This window comes from Macaca mulatta, chromosome 7 (assembly GCF_049350105.2).
Source record: "Macaca mulatta isolate MMU2019108-1 chromosome 7, T2T-MMU8v2.0, whole genome shotgun sequence".
Lineage (NCBI taxonomy): Eukaryota > Metazoa > Chordata > Mammalia > Primates > Cercopithecidae > Macaca > Macaca mulatta.
The window spans coordinates 4,310,208-4,331,231 of record NC_133412.1 but is presented as its reverse complement, the minus strand read 5'-3'; the positions used below and the strand labels follow the sequence as shown (position 1 = coordinate 4,331,231).

Below are 21,024 nucleotides of genomic sequence, written 5' to 3'. Positions count from 1 at the left end.
AAACTCTGTTCGTGGCTCTCAACTCCGAAGGCTGTCAGCCCCCTGATTCCCACTCTGCACCTGTTTCTGTGTCTTTGTCTTAATTCCTCTAGTGCCACTGGGTTAGGGTCTCCACGACCAAACTGGTCTCAGCAGAGTTCCATATTCAAGTCTGAGCTGCTGTGAAGGTGCAAACTCTTTTAACATCAGAAAAAGGGAATATCCTGCGAGGATCAAAACTCCAAGACAGAGTCTTGGATTTCAAAGCCTGGTGATGGTGAAAATGGTGTGTCTTTGGGGATACAGAGAACTTTTTCCTTCACGTCTTTCACGTTCATCCTTACGCATCGTTGCCCAGGGGAACTTGCAGACTCTGAGCCCGCCCTGGCCTGTGGGAGCAGGAGGAGTCTCTGGTTTGGGTGCTGAGGGGTCCTCAGCAGGGTGGGTGTGTTGGGGAGATGAATGGTTGGCAGAACTGTCCATGGGCTTTTCTTTTCTGCCACTGTCCTCACTGTGCTGTCCTTAGGGAGGCTGTAGGAGTCATGGGACCGGGGACCTGCTCAGCTATCTGACCGCTGGCCCCACCACACACAGACCCTTGTGCACAGGACATCACACATCCCAGGGATTATAACGTATTAATTTTACCAACTCTTCCTTCCTCAGCATACAGATGTCCTTCCTGCCTGCAATTAGCACTTCCCAAAAAATTGCTAAGCCGCGTATCTACCTGCCTTCTCTTTACATCAAACCACACTTCTACTTGAGTATTCTTTTTTTCCCTTCAATTTTTATGTTAAGTTCAGGACACATGGGGAGAACAACACATACTGAATATTCTTTTTAAAAAACAAAACAATCAATACGTGCTATCAAAAAAGGAAGCTACCGCACTTAAATAAAAGATGTTGCCCATGGAGTCCCTAAAATTGTCCTGTGCGTCGGCGGCTGGGTGCGCACCACACTCTGCGAAATGGTGATGCTAAGCCTCTGGCCCTTCCCTGGAATTTGCAGCCTCTCATGAGGAGCCCTTTGGAATGAGAGGGAAACAAGCATGTGGACATGCCCTAGTCGAGAAGTATTCTTTTAGTATCTGCCAATTGAGAAAATAGATAACATCCAAAGCTACTGTTCAGAAAGAATTCACCTTATGTTAATGAAACAGCAGTGCATGCCTGCAGGCACCCTCCTTTCCATCTGCAGAGGGCCTGGTGCACTAACTAATTTGAAGCCACTTTGCAATCTGTGGCTTCCTGGGGTCTGCAAACTTACAGCTGGGAATCCCTGGTTTAGAGGAAAGAGCCAAGACCCTCTTTGTTCCATTGTGTGGACGTCAGTATTTTGCCTTCTAGCTGGTTTTAGGTTCCCCTGACTCTGAAACAGGCATAAAAGCCCCCGTTTTTTCTTAAGCCTCACAGTCATTATTTTTGTGAAGACAATAGAAAATACTCTTTTTCTAGCCTGGGCAACATGGTGAAACCCCATCTTTACCAAAAACACAAAAATTAACCGGGCAAGGTAGCACTCACCTATAGTCCCAGCTACTGGGGGGTGGGATTGGGGGGAGGGCTATTGAGGCAGGAGAATTGCTTGAGCCAGGGAGGCAGAGGTTGCAGTGAGCCAAGATCATGCTGCTGCACTCCAGCCTGGGTGACAGAGTGAGACTCTGTCTCAAAAAAGAAAAAAAAAGAAAAGGAAGAAAGAAGGAAAGAAAAAAAAGGAAAGAAAGGAAAGAAAAAGAAAGAAAGAAAGAAAGAGAAAGAAAGAAAGAAAGAATGAACAAACTATTCTTAAAAGGAGAAAAATAATATTTCTAAATGCAAATTGTCAATATAACCCTTTCCATGAAATCTCAGAAGCAGCTAGGACTCCCAGGAGATGAAGAGAGAAAATATGAATGGGACCGACATGGGAAGCCAGTGATCAGTGATGGAGACACCGAACACAAGGGCTCTGGTGACTCAGCTCCTTAATAATCACCAGGCCGAGGAGCCCGGGAGGTTGAGACCACGTGTGATGTGGAGGAAACTTGGCAGCGCTGGGCTTGGGCGCCTGGCTCCGGGCACTGAAGGGAGGGCTGCAGAGATCACGGGGAGAGGCCGCTCCTCTTCTCCCAAGGCCAGTCTCTGTTACTGGGGAAACGGGCCAGGGCTGCCCTTGACGTCCTTGGAAATCACACCAGGAATGGCCTGACCACACTGGGCAGGAGGGAAAAGAAGGAAGCCCACGGACTGGGCGGAGAGGGAGAGAGCCTGCCGCAAGGCCTGCAGGGCAGGAGGGGGCTTCTCTTTCCCCCCCAGGCTCCTAGAACAAAGGAAAGCCCGCCCCACCGCCCTCTCTCAGTCCTGTGTTCTATTTAAATCCTGTGCCCGGTGCAAGACTGCATTCAGTCTGCATGAGCCTTAGTTTCATAAAAGCCGCCTCACACCGAGGGGACAATGTCCAGAACCAAATAACTGCAGGTGAGCAATTCTCTGTATTATACAAACTGGGACCAAAGATGACTTTATAATAATGGGAAGAGACAATCAGGCAGACTGGGAGGACCTTATAAATAGATTATAAGGCCGTGGTGAGTTTATTTTAACTTAAAAGAGAAAAAAAAAAAAACCTTCTTTTCTGGTACACCATAGTGAAAATGTAACAGTGTCTGGATGATCTATTGCAAAAAAAAAAGATCCTTTCTTTCTTGATTTTTTTTTTCTTTTTAATTCAAAAGCCCCAACTTTCTGAGTTTCCATGTTGAGGACAAAACTCCTTTTAGAAAAATTCTAAACTGGGCAAGTAGTGAGGCCCTGATTAAAATGGTGGCTCATTTGGAAAAATCCAGAAAACAGCCCATTTGCTCTCCTGATGTCGTCATCACCAGCAAGCATTTCTTGAGCTTTGGTTTGATACACAGACTGGGCCCAATAGAGCTGGTGGGCATGGAGGTCAGGCCGGTCCTCTGCATCCCTGAAGAAAGCAGGCTGTATCGGCACAACTGTGCAGGCAGCACACTGAGGACACACTGGATCCTTTGGGATGTCTTCTGGGTTTTCCACTTTGGGTCAAGCAAAAAGGCAGCAGGAGTATAGAGAGCTGGCTAGTTCCTTCCCCTATGCGAAGACCCAGTGAGAAAGTGCCATCTATGGACCAGACAATGGGCCCTCACCAGACACCAAACCTGCTGTGCCTTGATCTTGGACGTCCCAACCTTCAGAATGGGGAGAAATACATTTCTGCTCTTTATAAGCCACTGAGTTTATGGTATTTTGTTGTAGCAAATGGACTTAACACTGGAACAAGTTGTCAAAGGTGTGGTGTGCATGTGTGTGCATGTATTTATGTGTCCATTTGCATGTATGTGTGTCTATGTGTATCTGTGTGTGTGCACACGTGTGTGTGTGCACACATGTGTGTGCATGTGAACTGTGTTTTGAGATGGAGTTTCACTCTTGTTGCCCAGGCTGCAGTTCAGTGGCGCGATCTCAGCTCACTGCAACCTCTGCCTCCTGGTATAAAGCGATTCTCCTGCCTCAGCCACCCCGAGTAGCTGGGATTACAGGGGCCTGCCACCACGCCCAGCTAATTTTTTGTATTTTCAGTAGAGACAAGGTTTCACCATGTTGGCCAGGCACAGCCCAACTCTTGACTATCCCAGTGTCTGCTGGGCTGTCTTGCAGGACTCCAGGGTCCTGTGACGAGCTTTGTGCAAAGGGCTTCCACGACCAGGCACGAGCAGATGCTCCAGTGATGACGGACTTAGAAGGTTGCAGTTGGGCTTTGCAGATAGAATCTCCATTCCTAGAAATGTTTTTCAGAACAACAACAAAACAAATAATCTGATTAAAAGATGGCCAAAGGACTTAAATAGGCATTTTTCCAAAGAAGACATACAAATGGCTGACAGGTATATGGAAAGGTGCTCAACATCAGTGATCACCAAAAGGAAATGCAAACCTAAACCACGATGAGATATTACCTCTCACTCATTAGAATGGACACTCAAAAAAGTGGAAAAAGTGTTGGTGAGGATATGAAGAAATTAGAACCCTTGTATACGGTTGATGATCATATACAATGGTACCGCCACTATGGAAAACAGTATGGAGTTTCCTCAAAAGGTTGTGAATAGATTTACAATATGATCCAGAAATGCCACTTCTGGGTATATACCCGAAAGAAATGAGAGCAGGATCTGGAAGAGATATTTGCATACCCTTGTTCACTGCAGCATTAGGTATAATAGTAGAGAGGTAGAGGCAACCCAAGTGTCTACTGAAGAATAAGTGGATAAATAAGATGTGGTCTAGCCATAAATAGAATATTTATTATTCAGCCTGTAAAAAGAAGGAAACCCTGTTGCATGCTACAACATGGATACGCTTTAAAGACATTATACTAAGTGAAATAAGTAACAGAAAAAGACAAATATTGTGTGATTCCACTTACATGAGTTATACAAATTAGTCTAATTGGGCCAGGCACGGTGGCTCATGTCTATAATCCCAGCACTTTGGGATGCCGAGGCAGGAGGTTCACTTGAAGCCAGAAGTTTGAGACCAGCCTGGTTAACATAGCGAGACCCCATCTCTAAAAATAAAATTTTTAAAAAAGATTAAAAAGTAGTCTAACTCATAGAGACAGAAAGTCAGGCACTGGGAGAAGGGAAAAATGGGGTGTTGTTCAACAGCTATAGTGTTAGTTTTGCAAAATAAAAAGGTTCCTGAGATCTGTTGTACAACAATGTGAATATAGTTAATGCTACTAAACTATACACTGAAAGATTGGTTGAGATGACGTATTTTGTGTTGTCTTTTTTACCACCATCAAGTTTTTTAAAATTTAAATGCACAATGTAGTCTAAATCAGACATAATCTTTTGGCTATATTTTAATTGATAAAATCAGAATTAGATCCCTAAATCTTACATTTAGCTGGATAAAAAAAAAAAAAATTAGATTCCCTAATTTTAAGAAAACTTAGGAGCGGTAAATTTAAATTTGGAAAATTTTATCCACTAACTTAATTTTGTTCTGCTTAATTTGAGGGAGGAAAAAGACTATTACCCATTCTAGTGGCAGATATTTTGCTCAAGTTCTCAGAAACCAGCTGAGAACCAAGATAGGGAAGCCTTGATTTAGGGCAGGAATTCTCAACTTGCCAGGGCCCACCCCAGCTGTCTGCGGGGAACCTAGGCACACAGGCATTTTTAAACATCCTGGTAAATCTGACTGGCACTCAAGATTGAGAATCACTGATTTCCAGGAGCAGCATCTGCTCATACTTGGTTGTGGAAGTCCTTTGCACAAAGCTCGTCACAGGACCCTGCAGTCCTGCAAGACAGCCAAGCAGACACTGGGATAATCAAGAGTTGGGCTGTGCCTGGCCAACATGGCGAAACCTTGTCTCTACTGAAAATACAAAAAATTAGCTGGGCGTGGTGGCAGGCGCCTATATTCCCAGTTACTCAGGGGGCTGAGGCAGGAGAAGGGAGGCGGAGGTTGCAGTGAGCCAAGATCATGCCACTGTGCTCCAGCCTGGGCAACAAGAGCAAAACTCGATCTAAAAAAAAAAAAAAAAAAAAAAGAGAGAGTCGGGCTGTGGAAAGAATGCAGGAGAAGAGGAGCAAGAAAAGAATGCCTGCCTCCACAAACGTAACACATGGCTGTGCTGGGGCCAGGTGTGGCAGAAGAGAAGCTCACATTACCCAGGTAAGGGGAGACCTATGGACAGAGAGGGGAAGGAGAAGAGCACCCAAGTGTCCTGGGTCCCTGCAGCAATGTCACTCTCACAAGGGATGGGTTAACTAGGAATCAATCTTGTCCCCAAATAAGTGCTCTCTCGGAGTGTTTTTTTGTTGTTGCTATTGTTTATTTTAGTTTAAATTCTGGAACTATACAGAAAAATGTAGTAATTCTTAAAATGCCCATGGATTTGTCACCTTTATAACATTTTCCCAAGGCCTCATTCCAAGTGGTTCTAACAAATTCAACACCAGGTAGAGAATTATTGCTGTAGCCCATACACATATACATCCTATTCCTTCCACAACAGAGTGTGAAATGTTTAATCATCATGAGTCACACAGCAGCTCCAGGTCTTCCCTCGAGGCCCCTGGAGGAAGGAGGCACAGTAGATTGGATCTGTGGATGAGCAGATACATTGACGAGTGGCGCTTCAGCAAGTGCTGAAAAATTAAGACGCCTTTTCCCTTGATACCTGCAAAACAGTTTACTAATCATATTGTTTTTACTTTTACTAATTCCTCTGACCGTAAGTGACAGGTTTATGCCATTGGACAAGTGATATTGCACCCCAGAGCCTAGAGGCTGCTGTCTTCCAGATGAATGTAAAGGCTAAGTGGATGGGTGGGTGGAGAGATGGAGAGGACGACAGGCAGAAGGATGGATGGATGTATATACACGGACGCATGCATAGGATGGACACATGCATACATTCATACAAGCCTTCACACTCACATTCATCCTTCCATACACAAGAAAGAGGGATAGGTTGCTAACTAGGTAGGCAGGTAAACAGATGAATGGATAAATTGCATTTGTACGATCCACAAAGCACTCCCACTTCACATGATTTTTTGTTGCAATACTCTTGAACAGCTACTGTTATAATTACTCCTAATTTGTAGATGAGAATGCCACATCTGGGTTAAGTAACTTGCACAAAAATCACACCACTCACAAGAAACAAAGCAAGGACTCAGACAAGAGATTTGGTCCTTCTGCAGGCCCTTAAGAAAGGGACCCTGTCCTAAAAAATGTCTCTCTATCTCTTCTTCCCAGATGCTCTCAGCCACCAGTGAACTACCCTGTCCACAATCAATGATGAGGTTTACAAAGAAGTACACCTGCACAAGGTCACATCTGCTGATACCCACACCAAAGGATTAAGAACTCAAGTGAAGTTGTTCGCTAGCAAGTTGGTGGTTGACAAAGGGAAAATAAGGAGAGAGCTTCAGACTGCCAAGGCTGCCTGTGTAGGGGAGAAGAGGAGGGTCTTCAGGGCCATAGGGTTGGGGACGTTCAGAACTATGATAATGGCCTTTTCTTGATCCGCACACTCACTCATCTACCACCAACCCTAGCAGAAAGACAGAGGAGGTGTTTTCCATCCCTGCTGCTTCCTTCCTATCCCAGTCTAAATCCTTGACCAAGGAGGGCTGGATACCAGGATTGAGATGTCACAATTATAAGGGGGGTTCAAGTAGGGGAAACCACAGTACTTCATCTTCTCTTGCCATTATCTTTTTCTGTTAAAAATATGATGCTTAAAAAGTATGTAAACATTTACCCATTTATCATTTACTTTGAAATTCAGCCTTTGTTTTAGCCAGAACCAAAAGGTGACACAGCATTCTTCTCCATGCTTAATATGACTTACTCACTTAGGGAAGGGCTGGGAGGCTATGAACCTTCTGAAATTAGATGAAAGCTGTGTGCATATGCAAATTTTCCCAGGGACAGAGATTGTCACTTTTATTAGATTCACAAAGGATCTGTGTTAGAGACCCTGGGAGGAATTAAACACCTCTGTGAGGATATCCCACAGGGCTTTGCTGCACTGTCCTTGGAGGCTGTGCTGACAGTGACACCAGTGGTGACTCCCCCAGGGCTCCTCGTGGAAAGTTAGAAATGAAAGCAGCTCAAATAAGGAAGCCTGACTACCGAGTGAGGCCAATGGGAGAGAGAATTAGGTAGGGGAGGAAACCTCTAGACTACAGCAATGATCAATCAGCATGGGGAGTTGGGATTCTGAAGAAAAGGTCTTTTTTCTTCTTTTTCTGGAAAAAAAAATTATTTAAAAAAGTAAAGATTCTTCTAGAGGATGTGTACTTTAGAAGATAATTTGGCATGGCTTAGTGTCTTAGTGTGCTCGGCTGCCATAGCAAAATACCCCAGACGGGGTCGCATAAACAACAGATATTTATTTCTCACAGTTCTGGAGCCTGGAAGTTCAAGATCAAGGTGCCAGCATGGTCATTTCCTTGTGAGGACTCCCTTTTAGGTTGCAGACAGCTGCCTTCTTGCTGTGTCCTCACATGGGGAGAGGGGGGATGCGGGTGGGAGAGAGAAACAATGAGCAAGCCTCTGGTCTCTTCTTATACAGGCACTGATCCCACCACGAGAACCCTTCCCTCATAACCTCATCCAAACCCAGTGATCTCGCAAAGTCCCATCTCCAAACCCTGTCACATTGGGGGGTAGGGCTTCAACATCCACATTTTTTGAGAAATGATTCAGCCCATGGCACCTAGTAAAGTTAAAGATACATAGTGATGGTTAATTTTACGTGTCAACTTGACTGGGCCACAGAGTGCCCAGAATAAACCTTATTTCTGGGTGTGCCAGGGAGGGTGAGCCCAGCACCCAATCCTTTGAAAGCCTGAATAGAACAAAAAGGTGGAGGAAGGAGGAATTTGCTTCTTTTTTCTGGCTTCACGGCTTGAGCTGGGACATCTCATCTCATCTCATCTGTTTCATTTATCTCATCTCATTTCATCTCATCTCATCTCATCTCATCTCATCTCATCTCATCTCATCTCATCTTCTCTGGGCCTCAGACTGGGTAGCACCATCAGCTCCCCTGGTTTTCAGACCTTCAGGCTTGAACTGAATCATACCACCTGCATTACTGGGTCTCCAGTGTGCAGACATTAGGTCACGGGACTTCTCAACCTCTATAGTTGTGTGAGTGAATACCTCATAATAAGTCTGTCTATCTATTATCCATCCATCAACCCATCCCACTGGTTCTATTTTCCTGGAGAACCCTGACTAACGTATGCACATAGGTTGCTACCCAGCAATTCTGACCCTCTACATATGCATTAGAGACACACCCGTACACGTGACCTAACAGGTGCATTGAACATTCTCAGCAGCACTGCTAGCAACAACAGCAGCAGAATGGACAGACACACGAGCAATGAAAATCAATGAACCGCATCTCCAGGCATGAGCCAGGAAGGATCTCACCAACGTCGGGCAGGAAGAACTGGTTGCAGAGGATATGCACAAGTGATCTGGTTTATACGAAGCTAAAAAATGGGTGCAACTGAGCACTATACTGTCTGTGAACATGCACATGTGGGACGGGGCTTCCAAGAAAGCCAAGGAAACAAGTAACCAAGCTCAGAGTATTTCCCTGGGGATGGGGTGGCAGGCTGTCAGAGGAGGGCACATTGAGTGGGGCGTCTCTGGTATGGGTAATGTTCTCTGTCTTCAGCTTGGCTCATGGGCATGTAGCAGTTTACTTTAGCATTATTTTAAAAAATATATGTGTGTATACATATATATACACACATGCAGTACAATACATATTTACATAATGTACGTCACATATACCATATATCATATATAAAGCATAACATTCTTGTATGCATATTTCTTTTTTTAAATTTCTTTTTTTGACACAGAGTTTTGCTCTTATTGCCCAGGCTGGAGAGCAATGGCACAATCTCAGCTCACTGCAACCTCTGCCTCCCGGGTTCAAGTGATTCTCCTGCCTCAGCCTCCCGAGTAGCTGGGATTACAGGCATGCACCACCACCCCCAGCTAATTTTGTATTTTTAGTACAGATGGGGTTTCTCCATGTTGATCAGTCTGGTCTTGAACTCCCGACCTCAGGTAATCTGCTCGCCTCAGCCTCCCAAAGTGCTGGGATTACAGGCTGGGATTGAGCCACCGCACCCGGCTTGTATGCATATTTCAAATTAAAAAAGAATCTCGTTAGAAAAACAAAATGTCAAAAATAAAAAAAATTAAAATTTCTCATTAGAAAAACAAAATAAAGTTTAAAAAAAGGGAGAATCAATAAACATTACAATAGAATCACGCAATGGAATACTAACCAACAATAAAAATCGCATTACTCATATGTATTAACAGCATGAATGAATCTCCTCATAACTATGCCGAGATGCACACGTCTCACCGTGCTGAGCAGCAGGCACAAAACAATGTACGCTCCACGGTTCCGTTGATACGAGTTCTGGGACAGACATAACTCTCGTGATAGAAATCAGATCAGTGGTAAGTGTGGGGAGAGGAATTGATGAAATGGGTGAGAGGGAACCTTCTGGGCTGATGGAAATGTTCTATACCTTGTTTAGGGTGGTGGTGATGTGGGTGTGTGTTTACATTAAAAAACCAATGAACTGTATTGCACATTTAACATCTGTGCATTTACCTGCATGAGAATTATACCCCAATACAAATGAAAGTTGGGGGTGACAGTTTAGCTCCTCCTTTGATTCTGCTGACAACCTCAGGCCTTGGGCCACCCAAGGCTTGGAGAGGGAGGCTCTAGGACTGCTGGGAGCTGGCGAGGGCCGGACCATTGGCAGCTTGGCTATGGAGGGCAGGTGGGGGCTTCAGGCCAGCCAGGGCGTCGCAGGCATAGAAGGTAAAAATGGCTGTTCCAGCAGCCTTCTCTTCTACATCAGAGCCAAGCAGAGTGGACGAGCTGACTTTTGCCCCAGGATGAGGCTTCAGGGTGGCCGATCCACTCTAGAACAAGAATTCCAGTTAGGAGCCAGAACTGGGTATGGCAAGTCAGCTCCCAAGAGTGGAGGAAGCTTTGGGTTAGACAGAGGGCACACTCTAGGGTAAGGCAGAGGCTCCACTCCAGGCCTCAGAGCCTGGAGCAGCTGTCTGATCCTGAGTCCTCTTCCTCATCTGTGCAGCAGGAGCACTCACCGCCAGGCTGATGTAAGGCTCGTAGATTACGAGGAGAGGTGCCCCAAGGATTCAAAGCTCAGGAAGTTACGGCTTTTATTATGATTGCGCACGACCTGCTGCACCTTTTTCCTTGCTTATTTTCTTCCTGTGTCATATTTGTCATCATCCTCTTCTTCCGCTTGTCTTCTTTCTCTCCTCCTCCTCCCTCTCCTTCATCTTCTTCTCCTTCTCTTTCTCCTCCTCCTCCTCCCTCTCCCCTCATGTCTCTTCTCCTCCTCCCCTCCTTTCTCCTCTTCCTTCTCCATTTTCCTTCTTCTTTAATTGCAGCTCCCAAGGGCATTCAGCATACACTTTTGTTAACGGAAAAAGCCAGCTCCGTAAAGTATTTTAAAGAGTTTTATTCTGAGCCAATATCAGCGACCATGGCCCAGGAAACAGTTCTGAGAAAGTCCACCTGAGGTGGTCCGGTTACAGTTTGGTTTCATACATTTTAGGGAGACAGAAATTATAGGTGAAATAATAAATTAATGCATAGAAGGTACACATTGGTTCAGCCTAAAGAGGCAGGAGCTCTTGAAGCAAGGGGGTATAGGTCATAAGTGGATTCAAAGATTTTCAGATTGGCAATTGGTTGAAAGAATTAAGCTTTGACTAAAGACTTGAAGTCAGTGGAAAGGAATGGTTGAGTTAAGATAAGGGGGTTGGGGGCCAAAGTTCTTGTTATGTAGAGGAAGGCTCTTATGTGTCAGCCCTTGGAGAGAATAGATGGTGAATATCTCCTCTCAGATCTTAAAGGTGTCAGGCTCTCAGTTAATCTCTCCTAGATCTGGGAAAGGCCTAGAAAGGAAAGACCTGGCTGCATTAAGGGCGATCCTCTACAGATCCAAATTTTCCCCACAAAAGATAGCTTTGTAGGACTATTTCAATCTGTTGGCCTTGTGGCGACCATTTCATTTATTTTTTAAAATTTACTTTTATTTTAAAATTATTCTTACAGACAAGGTCTCACTATGTTGCCCAGGCTGATCTCGAATTCCTGGCCTCAAGCACTCTTGCCACCTAAGCCTCCCAAAGTGCTGGGATTACAGGTATGACCCACTGCACCCAGCCAAAAAAATATTTTTTTTGCCTTTTTAAAAATCTTTTCTTCCCTTCCTCCCTCCCTCTCTTCCTTTCTCTCTCTCTCTTTCGAGACAAGGTCTCACTCTGTCACCCAGACTGGTGTGCATTGGCATGATCACAGGACACTGCAGCCTTGAACTCCTGAGCTCCAGTAATTCTCCCACCTCCACCTCCCAAAGTGCTGGGATGACAGGTGTGAGCCACCACACCCAACCAGCCATTTCAGAATGTGTCAAAGAAATATATTTTGGAGAAAAATGTTTTGATCTCCTTCAGGTCGGCTGTCATGTGACACTACACCAGAGTCAGGATGGAAAGTAAGCCACATGGTACTGCGCTAATAGAAACCTGTCTAACGCGATTTCATGGTGTGTCGGGCATGACTGAATCCCTGACTTGCATGACTTCAGGTCTTGCTTATAATTTGGTATCTTATTGGCACAAGAGTCTGTTTTGCCAGTCTTATAATCTCTATTTTAACCTAAATGCCAAAAAGCAGGAGGTACAACAAGGTGTGTCTGACCTCCCTTCCCGTCATAACTGGGGATTCAGTTTCTCAAGTTTCTCTGGGGTTTTCTTGAGCAATGAAGGGGGCCCATTCATTTGGTTGGAGGGCTTAGGATTTTATTTTTGGTTTACACTTTTTATAAAACAAGTAAGTCGATACACCCTCCCTGTATTTGGTTTCAGAAGTTAAAGAACACAAAAGACTTTGTAAAGACTGAGAAATAAAACAAAATAAAAAGTCCCACAACCAACTGGACGGAACCTCCTCTTGGCCAAGGGCCCCCTAGAGAAAGATAACTGATTTCCTGGCTGGCCCTCCCCTCCCCTCCCCTCCCCTCCCCTCCCCTCTCCTCCCCTCCCCTCCCCTCTCCTCCCCTCCCCTCCCTCCTTTGTCATCCAGGCTGGAGTGCAGTGGTGCGATCTTGGCTCACTGCAACCTTCTGCCAAGCAATTCTCCTGCCTCAGCCTCCCGAGTAGCTGGGATTATCAGTGCACACCACCATGCCCGACTAATTTTTGTATTTTTGGTACATACGGGGTTTCACCATATTGGCCAGGCTGGTCTCAAACTCCTGACCTCAAGTGATCTGCCCACCTCGGCCTCCCAAAGTGCTGGGATTACAGATGTGAGCCACCACACCTGGGCACAACCAACCAGCATTTCTTCCTGAAAACAGACCACCAACGGCAGACTGGCTCTGGCCAGTCCAGGGAGGATGCACAGTGAGGAGGGGTCTTCTGTTCACCTTTTGACGTCAGAGGTCCAAAAGCTCCACCCCCGGATCATGCTAAGAACACCATTTTTTGAACACGGGTCCTATGGAGAGGCACAAAGCTCGACTGCACATGCGCACATTTCTCCTTTCATAAATATTCATGACTCCTCCCGTGCTTATTGAATATGCATATCTGGGCACGCTGCTTAGCATAAATCCCTGACTTCTTATTCTCACTCTCTAGGTGCCTGTTGTGGCTTCTGGCCAGAGGCTACCCTTCTCAGCCTGTCAGAATGACCACCGCGCAGGCTGCAACGCTGTATGAGAAAAAGCTCTCCTTTCCAAATATATGAACCTCGTCGTTCTTCAGTTGACTAGACAAAGCAGGCAGGTAGGAGGGAAAAGGAAGAGGAACATCACTTTCATTTTTACAAGCCGTTTTTCCTGTTCATTAAATCTAATTCAGAAAATGTCAGCTGAGTACCTCCTCTAGCTTGGGCACTGTGTGAGCTTCTGGGAAGCAAACATGAATAAAATGCATTCCCTTGCCTGCCTCCCAGAGCTCGCTGGCTTTTGTATTATAATAGGCTCGAAAGCTTCTAGAATAAACCTTGGTGAAGAAAACAATTGTTATGTATATCATGCAATTTCCCCTTAATTGATCCATTATATAAAGGCAGAATTTTTATATTTTGAATAAAATTAGAAACAATCCATTTGGTGGGCCAGTTTTAGACTAACTGATGATTTCTGAAAATAATTTCCGGAGGCTTGAGAAGCTGGTTAGTCAAATTGGACAGAATATAAAGTTTTGAAAACAGGCCATGGTGTCTACTGGGGGGGGTCTTCTTGCACTCGGCAGGTTCTTTGTGGGCTGATGGTGAAAAAGAAGCTGCTCTCGCTCTTGCAGAAGTTACAGCTGAGAAGGGGACACATGAAGGAAAGCACTCAAAGCAACACAAGATGAACACTGAGGCTTCAGGTGTGGGCAAGGAGCTAGGGCAGCATGAGGGGAGATCCAGCCGTTATGGGAACTTCAAGGGGAGAGGGGGCTTGAGGAATGAGAGGGACTTTGTTATGAGAAAAGGATGAGGCTAGCAGACACTCCAGGCAGAGGGGACAAAGCCGAGTGCCGGGATTAATTTTATGTGCCAGCCTGACTAGGTCACAGGCTGCCTAGAGAGCTGGTACAACACGATTTCTGGGTGTGTCTGTGAGGGTGTTTAAGAGACTGGCATTTGAATCAGTACACAGAATAAAGTGGATTGCCCCTACTAGTACAGACAGGTATCATCCCATCTGCTGAGGGCCTGAACAGAACAGAAAGGGAGAGGAAGGGCAGATGGGCTTTCTTTCCTTGAGTGGGCCATCCCTCTTCTCCTACCCTCGGACATCAGTGCTCCTGGTTTCCGGGCCTTCAGACACAAATAGTGAGAGACAGGACTAGCTGGATTTCCTAGGCTGACTAAGAATTCCTAAGCCTAGCTGGGGAAGGTGACCGCACCTACCTTTAAACACGGGGCTTGTAACTCAGCCCACACCTGACCAATCAGGTAGTAAAGAGGGCTCACTAAAATACAAATTAGGCTAAAAGCAGGAGGTAAAGAAAGAGCCAATCATCTGTCACCTGAGAGCACAGGGGGAGGGACAATGATTGGGATAGAAATTTCAGGCATTGGAGCTGGGAGTGGGGGGCAACCCCCTTTGGGTCCCCTCCCATTGTATGGGAGCTCTGTTTTCACTCTATTAAATCTTCCAGCTGCACACTCTTCTGGTCCTTGTTTGTTCCGGCTCAAGCTGATCTTTTGCTCACCATCCACCACTGTTGTTTGCCGTCATCGCAGACCCTCAATTGACTTCCACCCCTCCGGATCCGGCACGGCGTCTGCTGCGTTTCTGATCCAGCGAGGTGCCCGTTGCCACTTCCGTTTGGGCTAAAGGCTTACCATTGTTCCTGTGCAGCTAAGTGCCCAGGTTTGTGCTCATCAAGCTGAACACTAGTCACTGGGTTCCACGGTTCTCTTCCGTGACCTACGGCTTCTAATAGAGCTATAACACTCACCGCATGGCCCAAGGTTCCATTCCTTGGAATCTGTGAGGCCAAGAACCCCAAGTCAGAGAACAAAAGGCTTGCTGCCATCTTGGGAACAGCCGCCACCCTCTTGGGAGATCTAAGAACACAGACCCACTGGTAACAATAGGACTTAGACCACGGCCCTCCAATTCTCCACCTTTGGTCTCGGATTGGGATGTATGCCATCAGGTCCTCTCAGGCCTTCAGGTTTGGACTGAAATGAGACTCCCAGCTTTTCTGGGCCTCCAGCTTGCAGCAGGCAGGCCATGGGACTTCCTGGTGTCCATAATCACATGAGCCAATACTTCATAATGAATTTCTTCTTATATCTATATAAGTTGGATATATATATGGAGATATATATATATGGAGATATATATATGGAAATATATATATATATGTATATCCAATTGGCCTTGTTTCTCTGGAGAGCTCTAATACACTGAGACATCAATGACTTCTCAGTCAGAGCAGGCTAGATAATGCTGAGTAACAGACAACCCTCAGGTTACCATGGCTTAAGGAAGGAAGGTGGAAGTATTGCTCATGCTCACATCATCTTTATTGGCAGTGGGCTCTGCTCTAGGGTGTCTCTCAGTGTCCCGGGCTGATGGAACCACCATCTATGGCATCGCTGTCTCCTTGGTCTGGGAGAACCCAGGGAATCACATGCTGCTCTTCAAAGCTTCTCTGCAGAAGCCACACATGTCCTTTTCACTCACATCTTAGTAGTCAAAGCGAGTAACATGGTCACACCTAAATTCAAGGGCACGGGGTCCTGCCGTCCTGCCGTCCTGCCTATATACAGAAGGGGAGGAACCGCTGTAGATGAACAGCTGCGAAGCGTATCGACCCTTCACGGTGGGTGTGAAGCGGCAGGGGTGGATGGAAACAGGCGTGGTGAGATTGTGAATGCCCTGCCAGGCTCCATAGTTCGGACCCTGGAGCTGTGGAAGGCCTCTGATCAGCACAGACTCAGACACAAGGCCCGTGTAAGCTTCGGAAAGAGGATGCTGGTGGTGGCCTGGAGAGGGTCTGGGCAACCAGGGACAGGGAGGAAGATTCTGCCTGGACTGTGGGACAAAGTGGAGGAGAGGTGATGAATTTGAGAGGTATTTCTGAGGTAAAATCAGTGGAATTTGGTGAAAGACTTGCTCTGTCAAGAGAGGAATCTAAGACGGGGTGGAGCGTTTTCAGCTGGGAGCTGAGGCCATTGATTGTATGACTAAGAGCAACAGTTAGGCAGAAACAGAGGTTCCAGGGCAGACAAGCTGGATCTGGGACGCTTGGGGTTTCAGATTCCTGGGGCATCCAGGACATCGCGTCTCCTCCACACACACGGCAGAAGCCCCGGAAGCTAGGCTGAGCGTTACCTTGGGGGCTGCTGAAGGGCTGGCAGTGGGTGGGCGCCGCAAGACCCAGGGCACAGAGTGAGGGGAGGCTCTGGCTGGAAGCCGGGCACGCCCAGGTGGAGACCAGGGGGCAGCCAGCGGCGCGCGGGAACACCGAGGGGAGGCGGCTCCCCCCGAGCAGCTTCAGTTTCAGCGACAGCCCTGGTGGACGCGGGGGAGCCGGCGGAGCCGTGAACTCGAAAAGGAGACACCTGTGGGATACTCCGAAGCCGCTGGCGATATTTGAGAGAGCAACTGCAGTGCAGCTGTGGGGGCAGACACCGCCACAGGCGGAAGGCCCTTCTTCAGAGGGCTTCACACAAGCTCTTTCCTCAGCTCGGAAATTCCCTGGCTTCCGGCTGGGCTCGGTGGCCCAAGTCCGAATCCCAGCACTTTAGGAGGCCAAGGTGGGCGGATCACAAGGTCAGGAGTTCGAGACCAGCCTGGTCAACACGGTGAAACCCCCTGTCACTAAAAATACAAAAACTAGCCGGGCGTGGCGGCGGGAGCGTGTAGTCCCAGCTACTCGGGAGGCTGAGGCAGGAGAATCGTTTGAGCCCGGGAGGCGGAGGTTGCTGTGAGCTGAGATCCCACCACTGCACTCCAGCCTGGGCGACGGAGCGAGACTCCGTCTAAAAAAAAAAAAAGAAAAGAAAAAAAGACATTCCTTAGCTTCCTGGAGAGCGTTTCTCACTCTCCCGGGCTCTCCCCTGTGGAGGCCTCCCGACCCGTTGCGCCCCCGGAGCCTCTGCTCCTGCAGCCCCGCGTGCAGCGCCCACTGCCGTCTCCTGCGCAGCCGGGGCCTGGTTCTCCTGTCCCTGCCCGTACTCAGCTACCTCCGTGTCCGGCGGGGATCCGGCGTGTGCCGTGGTCATCTGTGCAGCCTCAGTGTCCGTCTCGTAGAAGAGGTCCAGGAAAATTCATCACCTTTGACTGAGGGGGGTGGGGGAGCGAGCATGCCTGCAGGCTGAGAAGCAGTCAGTAAAGAAAGACAGGTGTGGCCGGGCGCGGTGGCTCAAGCCTGTAATCCCAGCACTTTGGGAGGCCGAGACGGGCGGAGCACGAGGTCAGGAGATCGAGACCATCCTGCCTAACATGGTGAAACCCCGTCTCTACTAAAAAAAACACAAAAAACTAGCCGGGCGAGGTGGCGGGCGCCTGTAGTCCCAGCTACTCGGGAGGCTGAGGCAGGAGAATGGCGTAAACCCGGGAGGCGGAGCTTGCAGTGAGCTGAGATCCGGTCACTGCACTCCAGCCCGGGCAACAGAGCGAGACTCCGTCTCAAAAAAAAAAAAAAAAGAAAGACAAGTGTAAAACCAAAAAGAAGAAAGACTACGTCATCGGGGAGAGATGGGACCAGAGTCCAGGAGAAGGGATTTCCTGGGCAAAGGCCTAGGGATGCTCCTACCAGGGACAGAATGCAAGACAAAAAGAGCAAGAAAAGTGATGGATAATACACGTCCAGTTAAAGATGGCAGGCTGGACACCCGTATTTATCTCAGCTCCTTTGGGAACCGCAGGAAGTTATAGTCAGGGAGAAAACAGTGTACAGACCGCCCTAGTGGACAAGAGCATCCGATGATCAGAGGAAAGGAAGGCAGCGGGGAAAGAACAGAGAGCCAGTCGCCAATGAGATGTGCAAACAGCCCGGAGTCTCCCTGCAGAGCCCCGGAAGCCTGGGCACAGGGAACCCCAGAACACCAGGAGAGGGGTGCATTGACTGCAGAAGCACATACCCTCCTCCCACACTGGATAAATGCGTCCAGAAGCCTGTGAACTCTGGCAGAGGGAGAGAGGGGTGAGAGACTGCGGTGAGAACAGGTTACCTGTCCCTTGTGGATGGGGAGAGCTTCCAGTCCTGCCCGGGGTTCCTCCACAGCACAAGTAGACACACCTGTGCTGGGTCCACACCACCCCAGGGTGCACACCAGATGCCTCATTACTGCAGTAACTAAATAGCCCCAAAGTAAAGGCCTGCAGCTTCTCTAACTCGGGTCTCAGCTCAATCGCGCTAAGGAGAATTGTTATCTCCAATTAGATTTCAATCATTTACTTTTAAATATATACAAAGAATCATCAAACATTTGAGAAAGCATCATACGTGAAAGTTAGAGCTCAAAACAAACAGGGAAAAATGTATCTCCCAAAATACTGCACCTATGAAAAAAACAGGGTGCCATTACAAATAATAAAGAACAAGAAAGTGCTTTTAGAAATTAAAATTATAGGCGGACACAGTGGCTCATGCCTGGAATCCCAACACTGTAAGGGGCCAAGGCAGGAGGATTGCTTGAGCCTAGGAGTTCGAGACAAGCCTGGGTAACATAGTGAGACCCCATCTCTATTAATTAAAAGGAAAAAGAAAATTTTAAAATAAACTTAAAAAATAAGAAAAGTATAACAAATTTAAAATTTTAATGAGTAGAAAAAGTCAATGAAATATCCTAGAAAATATTTATAGATTCCAAAAGACAAAGGTGTAAATAGGAAGGAAAAGAGAAAAAGTACACTCTAAATGCACAAAGAATTATAAATTCCATAAAGGAATAACTGAAAAAACGGAGAGGAGAGGAATTTATCAATAGAATAAGAAAAAACTGTCAAGATGAAGGGACAAGAGTTTTCAGATTTAACGTGTCAGTTATGTTTCCCTGGAAAATACTGAAAATTGTTTTCAAGTATTTTTTCCAAGGCAACTCATGTCACTGTAAAACTTTTATAACACCAGCTATAAAGAAAAGATCCTAAACACTTCCAGAAAGACAAAATAACAATCACATGCAAATAACTGGGAACAAGGATGGCTTCCAACCAACCTCTAAGCAGCAACATTGCAAGTTGGAAAGCACCGGAGGCCTTCAAAATGCCAAGGGAAAGTTATTTTCAACCTGGAATTTCATTGTCAAGCTATTATCAGTCAATTATGAGCAAGGATAAAGCATGTGAAGGACCTGACCAATGCTCTTACCTTGATTTAACTCTAGTCCAGCTCCTGTGGATTCTGACTGGGACCCGACCTTGGGCTCTGTTCTTGGTCCACTTACTCTGATCTCAGGAAGAATCCAGCTGAGTCATATAGTGAAAATCCCCACCGTTAGTCTGACCACTCTTGCCATCTTGGCACCCTGGCTACCTTCAGCAAAAATCCAGATAGGTCATTTTAGCAAAGAACTGCCTTAGCAAAGAATGACTCCTGGTAATTTTCCACCCACCAGCCCTCCACACCTGCTCCGTGCCTACAAATCTACATTTTTGCTTATTATAGTCAGAGTTGAGCCAGTGTCTCTTGCCTACTACGAAACCCCATTGTGGTAGCCCCCCTTGAACAAAGTCTTCCTTATCACCTTTCACGTAACAAGTGTCAGGAATATTTTTCTCTTTAATAGATCACACAATGTATTTCCAGTACACACTTGCTAAGGAAGCTACTGGAAGATTTCACCCAAAATGAGGAGTAAATGAAGAAGAAAGAGACATCTGACCAGGAAACGGAATACAGTGCTGGAGAGGGTGAAGGGGACCCCGCCAGGTGGTAAGTGAAGGACAGGGCAGCAGCAGGAGGGGGCTAGAAGAGGGTCCTGCAGGGAAAGATGGAACTGATACCCTGCTATGCAGGGAAACGGCTCCCTGGCAAAAACAAATGAAAACCTGACTTGTAGCATTGGCTGATTTCTGTACTGTAAAAGCTCCCAGCATGCTGTGTTGAGCACCTAAATTATAGAATTCCTGAATATTTAACAGCAGGCTCTTTCAGCCAGTAGGAGGTGGCACCAGTACACTGCCCGAACTGGCCCATTACCTGATGTGTTTGTGTGGAAAATAGCATTGAGAGGCATTTTACTGTCCCATTAGGTGGGACAAGATGAATTAGAGATAGCTATATAGAAAATGAGGCAAAGGGAACAGTCAATTTTAACTCCAAACAACTATAAAAACTTACGTGAGACAGCAAATGGGACTGGCCCAGTAGTATATTCGGCTCAGTGTTGAAAATGTAATATAAGCAATGAAAACTGATTTAACAGAAATGGGTATAGATTGGAAGCATTGGGGTGGGAGGGGCAGGTAAGTGCTAAGTTTTCATTTCATAGCAGACTGTGAATGGATAATGCTTAAAAATAATCAAGCAATAAACAGGACTACAAGCATTTTTATTTAGAACTTTGGAAGAACCAGGTTGAAAGGAGAATTCAACCTCAGGGGGAGAGGGAAGCATTGGCAACTGCCTTTTTTAAATGTCATGGTTTAGGTCCTCTTTGGGCACCTTAAACCATGAGCATGCAGTCCTTGGGTAGACATAAAGATTGAGTTTTAAAGGCGACGCATACTGCAGAAGTGGGGAGGAACTCAGGCAAGTCTACTGGACAGTGGATCAGGAAAGGGAGACCTAAGGGGAAAGTTTCTGCACAATTCCTCTGTAGAAAATCCACGTAGAGGTTCTGATCCTCCTCCTCCTCCGCTTCCTCTTCTTCTTTATTATGGTAAAATATAAGACGGTAACGTTTATGTTATGTTAACCATTTTTAAGTGTATGGTTCAATGGCATTAAG

The 21,024-nt window shown here is 46.5% G+C and overlaps 1 long non-coding RNA gene across 3 annotated transcripts; it reads left to right on the top strand.

The window, feature by feature from the left end:
- Positions 1-2,363: 2,363 nt before the first annotated feature.
- LOC106999089 (uncharacterized) lies at positions 2,364-14,773 on the top strand. Of its 3 annotated transcripts, none has more exons than XR_013395447.1 (5): positions 2,364-2,441; positions 9,422-9,519; positions 9,873-10,016; positions 11,662-11,752; positions 13,254-14,773. It is a non-coding gene; the product is annotated as an uncharacterized LOC106999089 (long non-coding RNA). The 3 variants fall into 3 exon arrangements; XR_013395448.1 differs by having other exon boundaries at positions 6,768-9,519; XR_001445784.3 differs by lacking the exon at positions 9,422-9,519.
- Positions 14,774-21,024: the final 6,251 nt, after the last annotated feature.